We start from the raw sequence: 12,483 nt of genomic DNA on the forward strand, positions 1-12,483 counted from the left end.
GGTGGCACAGTCACAGCGCGTTGTGGCGCAATCCCAGACGGAAATAGTCCACTCTCTGTGCTCCATGGTTGCGAACATGCAGATCCTGGTTTGAGACGGCAGCGGACCTCCAGGACTGGCAGCGACAGATGATGGGGGAGCCTCAGGGGATAGCTCCGCTCGCACCCCAGTCCCATTGTGTAGTCCTTTTTTGATTTGATTTATTATTGTCACATGTACTAGTATACAGTGAAAATTATTGTTTCTTGTATGCTATACAGACAACACATACCATACATAGGGAAGGAAGGGGAGACTACAGAATGTAATGTTACAGTCATAGCTAGCGTGTAGAGAAACGATCAACTTAATATGAGGTAGGTCCATTCAAAAGTCTGATGGCAGCAGGAAGAAGCTGTTCTTGAATCGGTTACTGCCTGACTTCAAACTTTTTTATGTTTTTACTGACGGAAGAAGGTGGAAGAGAGTATGCCTGGGGTGCATGAGGTCCTGAATTATGCTGACTGCCTTTCCGAGGCAGCGTGATTTGTAGACAGAGTCAATGGATGGGAGGCAGGTTTGCGTGATAGTTTGGGCTACATTCACAACCTTTTGTAGTTTCCTGCGGTCTTGGGCAGAATTAGGATCCATACCAAGCTGTGATACAACCAAAAGAATGCTTTCTATAGCGCATCTGTAAAAGTTGGTGAGAGTCGTAGCTGACATGTCAAATTTCCTTACTCCTCTGAGAAAGTAGAGTCATTGGTGGGCCATAACTATAGTGTTGACATGGGGGGGGCCAGGACAGGTTGTTGGTGATCTGGACACCTAAAAACATGAAGCTCTCGATCCTTTCTACTTCGTTCCCATTGATGTAGACAGGGGCATGTTCTCCACGACGCTTCCTGAAGTCGACGACAATCTCTTTTCTTTTTTTTTCTTTTTGTATTTTTAATAAATTTAGAGTACCCAATTATTTTTTCCAATTAAGGGGCAATTTAGCGTGGCCAATCCACCTATTCTACACATCTTTTTGGGTTGTGGAGGCGAAACCCACGCAGACACGGGGAGAATGTGCAAACTCCACATGGGCAGTGACCCAGGGCCGGGATTCGAACTGGGTACTCAGCACCGTAGGTAGCAATGCTAACCACTGTGCCACCGTGCTGCCCTGTCCTTTGTTTTGTTGACATTGAGGAAGAGATTATTGTCATCGCACCAGTTCACCAGATTTTCTATCTCATTTCTGTACTCTGTGTCGTCATTGTTTGAAATTCAACCCACTATGGTGGTGTCATCAGCAAATTTGAACATCGAGTTGATGGGGAATTTGGCCGCACAGTCACAGATGTATAAGGAGTAAAGTAGGGGGCTGAGGACACAGCCTTGTGGGGCACCGGTATTGAGGATGATCGTAGAGGAGCTGTTATTGCTATCCTTACTGATTGTGGCCTGTGGATTAGGAAGTTCAGTATCCAGTCGCAGAGGAGCCGAGGCCCAGGCCACGGAGTTTGGTGATGTGTTTTGTAGGAATAATGCTCTTGAAGGCTGAGCTGTAGTCAGTAAATAGGAGTTTGACATAGGTGTCTTTGATATCTAGGTGCTCCAGTGTTACGTGCAGGGCCAGGGTGATGGCATCTGCTGTGGACCTGTTGCAGCGGTAGGTGAACTGTAGTGGATCAAAGCAATCAGGGAGGATTGGAGTTGAATGGTGCCATGACTGATATTTTGAAGCACTTCATAATGATGGATGTCAGAGCCACTGGACGATAGTCATTACGGCACTCAGCTTGCTTTTCTTTGGTACAGGGATAATGGTCCTGGGTCCACCGGGCATCCAGAGGGAGGAGGAGGTGATGGGGCCCATACCGGGGACTCCCGCAGGGGAGGTGCCGGAGCACCGCAGCACTTCAAACTCCCTCCCCCCCCCCCCCTGCACCTGGTACATCTGCTGGACAGTGGGCAGAACAGGGTAATATCACACCACCTGGGACCCCAAGCAGTAGCTGGGCCCATTCAGGCCCGGTCACTCTGGAAGACAGCCGCCAAAGGGTATCCAGCTCACAGAGTGAGCATCGCAGCAAGCCACTTCCACTCCTGATGTACCAACTGGGGATCCACGTGGACGTAGCGTTTGGGCCTGTAAGGCCAGAAAAATAGATACCAGATACGTTGGCATGGCTGCGGGCACAGTTTAGTGAGAGGGGCTGGGGCACGTGTCTGTATTTATGTTTTCACATTAAACACCTGTGCACAATGTTATAACCTGCATTGGTGCTCTATCAGAAGGGTGTGAGGGGCGAGCTGTGGGCTGGTTTGGGCTGGCTGCTGTGGGGGCATTTGTAGCGGGAGACGGAATGGGCGGATGTTGAGGATGGGCTTGGCTCTGGGACCACAGTTCAGCTGCCACTTACCGCACCCGTGAACCACCCTTCCCACCACCCGTTCCCCCACCACACCGTTCTTGCCTCCTCCACCCCAGGGGATTAGATGTGATTGTGTGATGGAATGGCCAGCTCGCATGTAAGGATCATCCAGGTGGAAGGTGGAAAGTGCTACCATGGGCAGGAGTCAGATGTTGTCGAACGATGTGGACCAGACCTGCTGTTACTGCCAACCCAGGGACCGCACCCATAGTACGGCAGGTATGTATCATGAATGAGTTGCAGGCTGGTAGAGGGTGGGGGGGGGGGGGGGTAGTGTGGGGTTGGGATGCGTTGTTCATGCCTCGAACCAGTCCCACCCCTAGTCGGTGAACCTGGAGGTGATCAGAGCGTTTGGCGGATTGTCCTGCCCATCCTTGCCCTTTCCCCACATCCTCCTCTTCAGACGAGGACTGGCATTCATCCTCCTCCTTCAACACATCGTTCTTCTGCTGCGCGATATTGTGGAGGACACAGCAGGCTGCCATGGTGCGGGAAACCTTCCCTGCGTCATACTGGAGGGCCCCTCCGGAGGAGTCCAGGCACCTGAACCACATCTTCATGAGGCCAGTATTTACAGTACAGAAGGAGGCCATTTGGCCCATCGAGTCTGCATTGGCTCTTGGAAAGAGCACCCTACTTAAGCTAACCCTATCCCCGTAACCCAATAATCCAACCTAACCTCTTGGACACTGTGGGAGGAAACCAGAGCACCCGATGGAAACCCACGCAGACATGGAGAGAAAGTGCAAACTCCAAACAGACAGTCACCCGAGGCCGGAATTGAACCTAGGATGCTGGGGCAGTGAGGCAGCAGTGCTAACCATTGTGCCACCATTGCGCCTGGGAGGACCTCGTGGCTTAAAGGTTCAGGCGAACATCACCTTGATGGCCACCAGAAACGGGTGTCCTGCCCCATTCCCCCGCGTTGCCCGGTGTGCCATGATCTGGCAGATATGTCGCACTGAACCCCTGCTCAGCCGGAGTCATGCCAGAGATGGCACGCCTGGTCTGGCAGGCCTTCGAATGACAGGCACTGCCAGTACACACGAAGCCTTATGCGCCACCTCCTTTGCACCTCCTCCTCCTCCTCGGCCTGTTGGTTTGCAGGCACTCCATTCTGAGGAGCTGCCTCCTGTTCCTCTGGGGTATGCTCTACTGCTGCAGTTTCCTCCTCCTCAAGCAACACCAGCTCATACAGCCACAGGGCATCCCCCAGCGCTGCAGCGACTAAGAGGAACACCACCAATGATATTGGTTCAATTGTCTACAGGGGGTGAAAGGCTGCTATGTTAGCATTGTGCATACCCCTGTGCCCAATCGGGTCCAATGGGCTGCATGGTGCTCCCAGTTGGCAGTCCGTCTCTGTCGCTACATGTTCCCCCTCCCCCATTCCCGCATTCCTGGCCCAGTCGGTGTTCATACCATGGGGGCCTCTGGCCCTGGTGCCTGTCCCTGTTGTCCGGGGTACCGGCGGCTGGTGCTGCCCGTGCCAGCGGTTCGCTCCGCGCCCCCCTGTCCAGCGACCTCCCCCTGTCAGGGCTACTGTGGGCGTTGCCCTTAGTCGGGCCATGTGATGCTGACAGGGGTATGGCGGCGGCTGGGGTGTGGGGGTGGTAGGGTGGTGATAGGGATGCGGGTTGGTAGGGTGGAGTGTGATGGGGTGGGGGCTGGGGTGCAAGGGGGTGGGGTGGAGGGTGGGGGTTGGGGTGGAGGGTGGTCAGGTGTGTAGTGATATCATGGTTGTGCTGTAATTCACCGACTGGCTACTGGGAGTCTCATGAGTATATAAGTGAATGTTAAAGTCAGGTGACCTTAGACTGACTGGGGAGCTGGGAGAGAGATAGTGGTTTGTGCAAGTTCCTACTGTTATTCATCTGTTGTGAATGTTCAGCCATGATTATAATGAATGACAGAGCAAACATGAAGGGCCAAATGGCCCTCACCTGCTTATATTTTCTACATTTCTACATTCAAATGTTTTTTTAACCCCATCCTTACTCCCTTGCTTGGCTTTCGTCTCTCCCTGCAATTCACAAAATGCAAGGTTTGCAACTGCAAAAAGACAGCAATCAACAGTTTTCAACGGACGAAGAAAGACAAATCTAACAAGACATTTTGGGTATGTGTAAATATTGGAAATGAAAAGAAACATTCCCACAGTTAAGAAGTATTCATACTTCTGCACTGTCAGCTTTCATAGAGAAATTGTTCAGTGTCACCTCCAACCTAAGATTTTCCATCCATTAAAATTAATGGATAGAAATGCGTGGGTGGGGTGCATAGTTTCCTGATAATAGTTCCAGACCTGAGGTATAGAGGCTGAAAATATACCCAGATTGTAGAATCAACAAAAATAACCTGTATTTATATAACATTTTCAATTTATTAAAATGACCCAAGTCATATCGCAGACTCATTATGAAACAAAATTTTAATCTTAGCGCACAATCTACCAGCTGCGTTGTGTCCGAAGTCAGCGCAGCGTGGCCAGTAGATGCTGGGAGATCCCTCTTTCGGGATCTACCCGGCTCTCAAGACCTGAAACGATCTCGCGAGACGGTGCAATCTGAATGTCACGCATTGTGGACAGGATCAGTATTTTGCAAATCTGCACATTAGAGCGAGACAGTTAGTCTCACTCTAAAATGCACTTGTCTGATCTACCAAGGCTTTAAGTTCTAACCCCTTTGCCTCGGAAACCTCTGGTGAGTGCTGTTCAGTGCTGGTCTCCATAAACGGGGACCAGATGGAAAGGAACTTGGAAGGGTCTTCCAAGGGATCGGAGGCCCCCAGGTGATTGCTCTCTGGGCAGGGTTCTACCTTAGCACTGCCAGCCTGGCACCCTGGCAGTGCCACCAGCTAGCAGGGTGCACAAGGTGCCAGGCTGGCATTTATCCCACGGTGAAGATCAGGCCTGGGGTGCCCTACGTGTATGAGGTGGGGTGTAGGGGGTGGTGGTGCCTGAGGAACTCCTTCTAGGTGAGTTGGGGCTTTGGGGGGAGGTTTGAGGGTTGAGTCGGGAAGCACCCAGCTAAATGTGCTCGTCATGGGACTTTGTTGCAATTTTGTTTGATCGCACCCTTAGTATTTCATTTTTAAGACAAATACACTGACTGATGCTAAAATTTAAAGAAAATTCCATACAAAAGTGGAATGATGATTTCAAGGTCATATAATGGGGCAACTTGAGTGGAGTATGGAAAGAGAGATCGAGACAACGAGAACCATTGGCAAGAACTCGTCTGGCATTCTGGTTTCTTCTGACCAACGAATCTTGACGCCCGACCCACTCTACTTGACTCTTTTGATGTATTTCTATTTCATGGTCCATTCTTGCTGCTCCTCTTTCCTGTGATGTTAACTGATTCTATTTCCACATCAGCTAATTTTGTTCTTTTAAATTATGGGACATGGAAGAGTCTAGCCTCAATGCGACTATTGCCCGACTCAGAATTTATCTAGCTATTGCAGCATTCTAGGCAACCAATCTAAACCCTTGTTTTTATTTTATTTGTTCTTGGAATGTGAGCATTACAGATTAGGATTTATTACTCATCCCTAATTGTCAGGGGCAGCACGGTAGCATGGTGGTTAGCATAAATGCTTCACAGCTCCAGGGTCCTAGGTTCGATTCCCGGCTGGGTCATTGTCTGTGTGGAGTCTGCATGTCCTCCCCATATGTGCGTGGGTTTCCTCCGGGTGCTCCGGTTTCCTCCCACAGTCCAAAGATGTGCAGGTTAGGTGGATTGGCCATGCTAAATTGCCCGTAGTGTCCTAAAAAGTAAGGTTGGGGAGGGGGTTGTTGGGTTACAGATATAGGGTGGATACGTGGGTTTAAGTAGGGTGATCATTGCTTGGCACAACATCGAGGGCCGAAGGGCCTGTTCTGTGCTGTACTGTTCTATGTTCTATGTTCCTTGGAAGAAGCCACCTTCTTTAACCTCTGTAATCTATATGGTGGAGGTACATCCAAAATGCTTTTTTAGGTCATGTTTTCATACAACTAAGTGGCTTGCAAAGTCATTTCAGAGGGCAACTGTACTGTCATGGATCTGAGGTCATATGTAGGCCAGACCAGCAGGGGTGGCATATATCTTCCCGGGAGGTATTACCGAACCACACAATCTGTAGTTTCATGATCATTATTAAAGAGATCCAGGTTAATTAATTAATTAAAATTAATTCTCCCAACTCCCGTTATGGGATTTGAATTCATTTCTCTCCAGCATTAGACAAGGCACCTGGATTACTAGTTCAGTCACATTACCGGTATCCTACCATCACCACCTGTACAATTTCAATCAACTAAACTTGGCTGAGGAAGAGGTAGCATTTCACAGCTCACAAATTCACATTTAACATCTGAAAATTTGCAAAGAAACCACAACTTGCAACAAGATCCCCACTTATTTTGGAGGAGTAACCAAGTAACTCACAGCACAAGAGAGAAAATCAGTTTGAAAAAAATGAAAGCAAGGCTGGAAGCAATTGGAGTAAAACATAGCGTCAGCAACAGGAGTCAGAAGAAGAAAAAGAGAAAAAGGAAAGGGAGGAGCCTGGAGGAAATAAAATCAAGCATTGAATCATTGAATGGTTACAGCTCCTGACTGAGGCGTACTTTCCCAATAATTCCCTGAATGACAAGCCAATATCAGTGGCTTGTCATTCAGGAAGCAAAGTACTGTATACACCCCTGTCTGCATCAATGGTGCCAAGATGGAGATGGTTGACTACTTCAAATTCCTCGGTGTGCATATCACCAAAAATCTGCCCTGGTCCACCCACATCAAGGCTACGACAAAGAAAGCACAACACCTCAGGAAACTAAGGAAATTCGGCATGTCCACATCGACTTTGACCAACTTTTACACATGCACCATAGAAAGCATCCTATCTGGCTGCATCACAGCCTGGTATGGCAACTGCTCGGCCCTAGACTGCAAGAAACTTCAGAAAGTCGTAAAACCGCCCACTTCACCACACGATACCGTCTCCCATCCATTGACTCTGTCTACACCTCCCGCTGCCTTAGGAAAGCGGGCAGCATAACCAAAGATCCCTCCCACCTGGCTTTCTCACCCTTCCAACTTCTTACATCAGGCAGGAGATACAAAAGTCTGAGAACACGCACGAACAAATTCAAAAACAGCTTCTTCGCCACTGTTACTAGCCTCTTAAATTACCCTCTTATGGACTGATATACACTCCTGTATGCTTCACACGATGCCAGTGTCTATGTATTTACATTGTGTACCTTGTATTGCCCTATTACGTATTTTCTTTCATGTACTAGATAATCTGTTTGAGCTGCATGCAGAAAAATAGTTTTCACTGTACCTCGGTACATGTGACAGTAAACAAATCCAATCTAATCCAATCCAACTAATACGTCATCCAGATATACTGCCACACATGGCAAACCACTCAGTATGTTTTCCATTTCCCTTTGGAATATGACACAGGCCAACGACACTCCAAAGGATAGTCTGGTGTACTTGTATGGGCCTCTATGGGTGTTGAAAGTGGCGTATTTACGTGAGGCAGGGTTTAACTCTGACTACAAGTAAGCAGGGCTCTTTTCGAGTTTCTTAAATTAGTGTTTACTGGCCAGATTTACGTTTAAGTCCTCAATGCCAGGAGACCCTGTGACCATCAACTTATAGTCCCCACACAGTCTGACGATTTTATTGGGTTTCAGCACCGGGACTATCGGTACTGCTCAATTGGCAAAACGTACCAGTCCAATAATCCCAAAGCCTTGGAGCCCGCTGAGTTGGCCTCAATTTTTGATAACAAAGCATAAATGAGTTTTGCCATGGCCCCTTTTATTTTCTCTCGTCCGGGTTAGAAAACCTCAGGGTATTTTCCTAGTACTTTGTATAGCCCCCCGGATCCCATTTGGATAATTTGCTACCAGTCCAGCTGTAGGTGTTTCAGCTAATTGCAGTCTAGCAGTCTGGGCTATGTCCCTTGACTCTGATCAATGGAAGTCATACAGACTGTTGTCCGTAAACTACTAGGGTCATTGTGGTTCCTGCTAACGGTCCGCCAGTCAGTGTACGTCGCTAATCTTGCCTCGGTGTCCTTCCTGCAGATCTAACTGCTGTAGCCCTGTCTTCATCCTGTCAAATGTCTGTTTTCCAATAACTGAAACCGCAGCTTCCCTACCTAGTCCCATGTATAATGGATGCCCATCAACTTGCACAGTTATCTTGATGGGGCCTCTCGGGGTGCTGCAATGCAATTCAGCTGCATACACTCATCCTCTGGTTGCTCCAGGCGGAATATGTAAGCCCTTGGTTGCTGCCTGCCTCAAATGGCGCATTGGTGTTACTAGCTGACTTTTGCCTTGCACTCCCTACAGCTCCTGCGTCCACATGCCTCACAATGCCTGAGCTTACCCTCTACAGACTCAGGGGAGGTATCCCGTCGGGGCGTTTTGGACCTTGACCAACAGACCTGTCCCCTGCAGTACTCGGTCCAGGGCGGGTTACAATCTTGGATGGAGAGGGTGGCACCTGCTGGGAAGGGCATGTCCCAGCATGCTTACTTCCGTCCCCTAGATCTCTTTCACTCCTCTCTCAGCACTTTCACGGGAAAGCAACATTTGGGTGGCCTGCTGAAAGTCTTTAGACGGTTCAGCCAGCAACATCCTCTGAGTAACCATGCTATTTACACCGCTGTCCAAACAGTCACGCAACATTTTGTAAATGGATGTTGCGTATTCACAATATTCGGCTAGTTTTCGTAGCCTTGTCAGAAACTCAGATATGGAGTCTCCCGGGGTTCTCTCTGGTGTGTTAAAACAATATCTCTGCACTATAACGGATGGTGTTGACCCACTAGGGGTCACCAATTGTTTGAAAGTGTCCGGAGCCGCAGGATATGTAAGGCTTTTTAACACTCCATAAGTATGATCTCCAAAGGCAGTCAGCAATATCACCGTCTGTCGCTCAACATCTGTGGGAGTGTTTGCCTGTAAAAAGTTCTGTGTACTGTGTCATATCCTTGTAGTGATATCATGGTTGTGTTGTAATTCACCGACTGACCACTAAGAGTATCATTAGTATATAAGTGAATGTTAGAGTCAGGTGACCTCAGACTGACTAGAGAGCTGGGAGAGAGGTTGCTTGTGCATGTTAATACTGTTATTCTTCTGTTGTTTTGTATATATTTGACCCACAGTTAATGTTAATAAATCGTTTATTGCTACAAGTGTTCTTGTAATATAAATTAGGTCATCAATTTTCCTAACAGCGGCAGGGCCCAAAGCAATTGGTGTGTTTAATACATTTAAATTTGCAAACGATGAAGATAATAAAAATTTTAACAAAGTAATTTGAAGATTTGATGAACATTGCATCCCCAGAAATAATGAAATTTATGAACGCTATGTGTTTAGATCACGTTTACAGAAGACAGAAGAGTCCACAGATCATTTCATCACTGATTTAAAGTTGAAAGCTAAAACCTGGAATTTTTCTGCAGTGGAATCTTTCATGATTTGGGACCAAATTGTTTTTGGTGTGAATGAAAATAAGCTGAGGGAACGGTTGATGAGGGAATCGGAACTGTCTTTGGAACAAACTGTTAAGATTTGTCAGGCTCGCAAGCGAGCGGCACAGCATTCTAAAATGTTGCTCAATAATGGTGGCACCTTATTGGAGGAAAGCTCCCCGGTTGCCGCCCTTTTTCCAAAAAGGCGGGAAACTTCCCAAAAAAGGCAGGAAAGTTTCTGCAGCTCCTCGTACATGAACAAACAGGTTAAAGATCAGGATTAAGTATTTCTGTATAAAAGATTAAGTCAAAGGCACAAATTAAGCCAATATTCAGCATTTGGCAAGTTTTGTTCCACTTGCTCAGAATTGTTTCTCTAAGCTCAGTCCCAGATCAGTCAGCACAGTGGAAGACACAGTCTCCAGTGATGAAACATCATTGTTTGTTGGAGTAAATTTGGAGACATCCTAAAATTCTCCAGCATATAAAAAAAAATGCTCCATTTAAAAGAAGTGCGATTGATTAGGACAAATGGCTGTTACCACTTGAAGTGATCACTACAGTGGCCCAATTAAAGTTAGACACTGGTACCAAAGCCAATTCAATCATCATGACTGATATAAAAAATCTAAAAATTCGTCTGATTAGAAGAAATCACAAAATATCTCTGAGAGATTATAATTGTTCAAGCATTAAATGTTGTGGTACTTATGATCTGACTGTGGTGGTAAAGAATACAGTTTATTCCATCTCATTCTTTATTGTGTCCAAGGGCTTCGATTCATTATTAGGTGATCAGTCCTGTGAAGAATTAGGTCTAGCACAGTTGGTATATAGGATCCACAAAGGATTGGACCAACACACCCAACAATTCTGAGAACATTATCTTCAAATTCAGTGATGTGTTCGCTGATTCTAGTGCACTACTATTCACCAACAAGATACAATTTAAAGAAGATACAGAATCTAAAGCACCGGTACAAACTATTGGTAGTGAAATTGCTGATTATGCAGATATGCATGTCAATCTCATTTCTACCCTACCACCTGTATCAAATATGCAACCACACGTTATCAAGAAGATAGAAGAACCTACCAATGGGGTAAATTCCATTGTATGTGTGAAACAAAAAAATGGTGATGCTCATATAGGCATGGATCCCAAAGATCGTAACAAAACAAGTGTACATATTGTAAAACAATCATTACAGAAAGCAATGGACAGCCAAGATGATCCATAACTCGCAAAATCACATTACAAAGTGTTACCATTTCAGATCGTATATCGCTAGCAGAGTTACTCATGAATACAAGGCTGCGTACCACACTTCCATACTTGGAAAAGAAGGAGGAGAATGCAGTGATACTTTAGGAAGTGTAAAACATTAAAGCAAAACAAAAGCAGTTCTTTGATAGAGTGTCTAGAACTTTATCACCTCTGAGTAGTGATGACATTGTGAGAATAGAAGATTCAGACAATTAGTTGAGAAAAGCCATTGTACATGAAGAAATAGCACCACGTTCCTACAATGTATAGCCAGAGGAAGGGTTGGATTTAAGAAGAAATCATTGCGCACTCTTGAAAACCAGAGAAGACTTTCACAACAAAGTGATGGATGACGAATCTACATCAGAATCAATGTCAGCTGCAGTGTCAGATAGTTCAGCAGTTCCTGAGCATGAGAATGTCATTGAGAATATTAAGTCAACAAGTCAGAAGATCAACCAGAGTCAGAAGAAAACCTGATTGACTCAATTGGTAGATTTTGACTTTGTACACACTATGCGTGCTATTATTGTCTATATATTTGTGAAACCAGTTATTAAAATTTTAAAGAAAAAAATTAATACTGTTAGACTCACAGGCTAATGATATCATATGCAAATATACTGATGATAATGTATTAATTTATTCCTTCAAAGAAAAGGGGATGTAGTGATATCATGGTTGTGTTGTAATTCACCGACTGACCACTAGGAGTATCCTTAGCATATAAGTGAATGTCAGATGACCTCAGATTGACGAGGGAGCTGGGAGAGAGATTGTTTGTGCATATTCATACTGTTGTTCATATGTTGTTTTGTATACATTTGACCCACAGTTAATGTTAATAAATCATTTATAGCTTTAGTTACAAATGATCTTTTCATATAAATATTAGAATTAAAAAAATTCTCCAACCGTAGTCCAGTAGTGAAAAGGAGGTGGCTCCATGGTGCAACAGCATCAACAGTAATCCAGTTTTATCCTCATCGCACGTTTAGTAGGCCACAAACGAGTCCAAACTGAGTTGGTCAAAAGAAAACTTGGTTTATTGCAAAGCAATTATATTTACAATATACAGCAGATTCCAGTCAGGTTTGTTCTGCCAGTTCCATATCTGGCCGACTTTGTACAGATATCAATCATGAATGTCATTGGCTCTTTGCCCCCTTAGCAGGGAAGCTCATCCTCGGTGAGACTCATGGAGAGACTGATTGCTCCAACCCCATAAGTTTTGTGCAGTTAGTAACACTTCCCTAAAGTCCATTAATGAACCTGATGAGTTTTTATAACAATCAATGATAGTTTCATTATAGA

At 45.8% G+C, this 12,483-nt stretch overlaps 1 protein-coding gene across 3 annotated transcripts in view; it reads left to right on the forward strand.

Moving 5' to 3' along the window:
- ppargc1a (peroxisome proliferator-activated receptor gamma, coactivator 1 alpha) overlaps nucleotides 1-12,483 on the forward strand; it is a 214,181-nt gene that overhangs the window by 128,266 nt on the left and 73,432 nt on the right. The window lies entirely within an intron of this gene.

Source organism: Scyliorhinus canicula, chromosome 3 (genome assembly GCF_902713615.1).
Source record: "Scyliorhinus canicula chromosome 3, sScyCan1.1, whole genome shotgun sequence".
Taxonomy (NCBI): domain Eukaryota; kingdom Metazoa; phylum Chordata; class Chondrichthyes; order Carcharhiniformes; family Scyliorhinidae; genus Scyliorhinus; species Scyliorhinus canicula.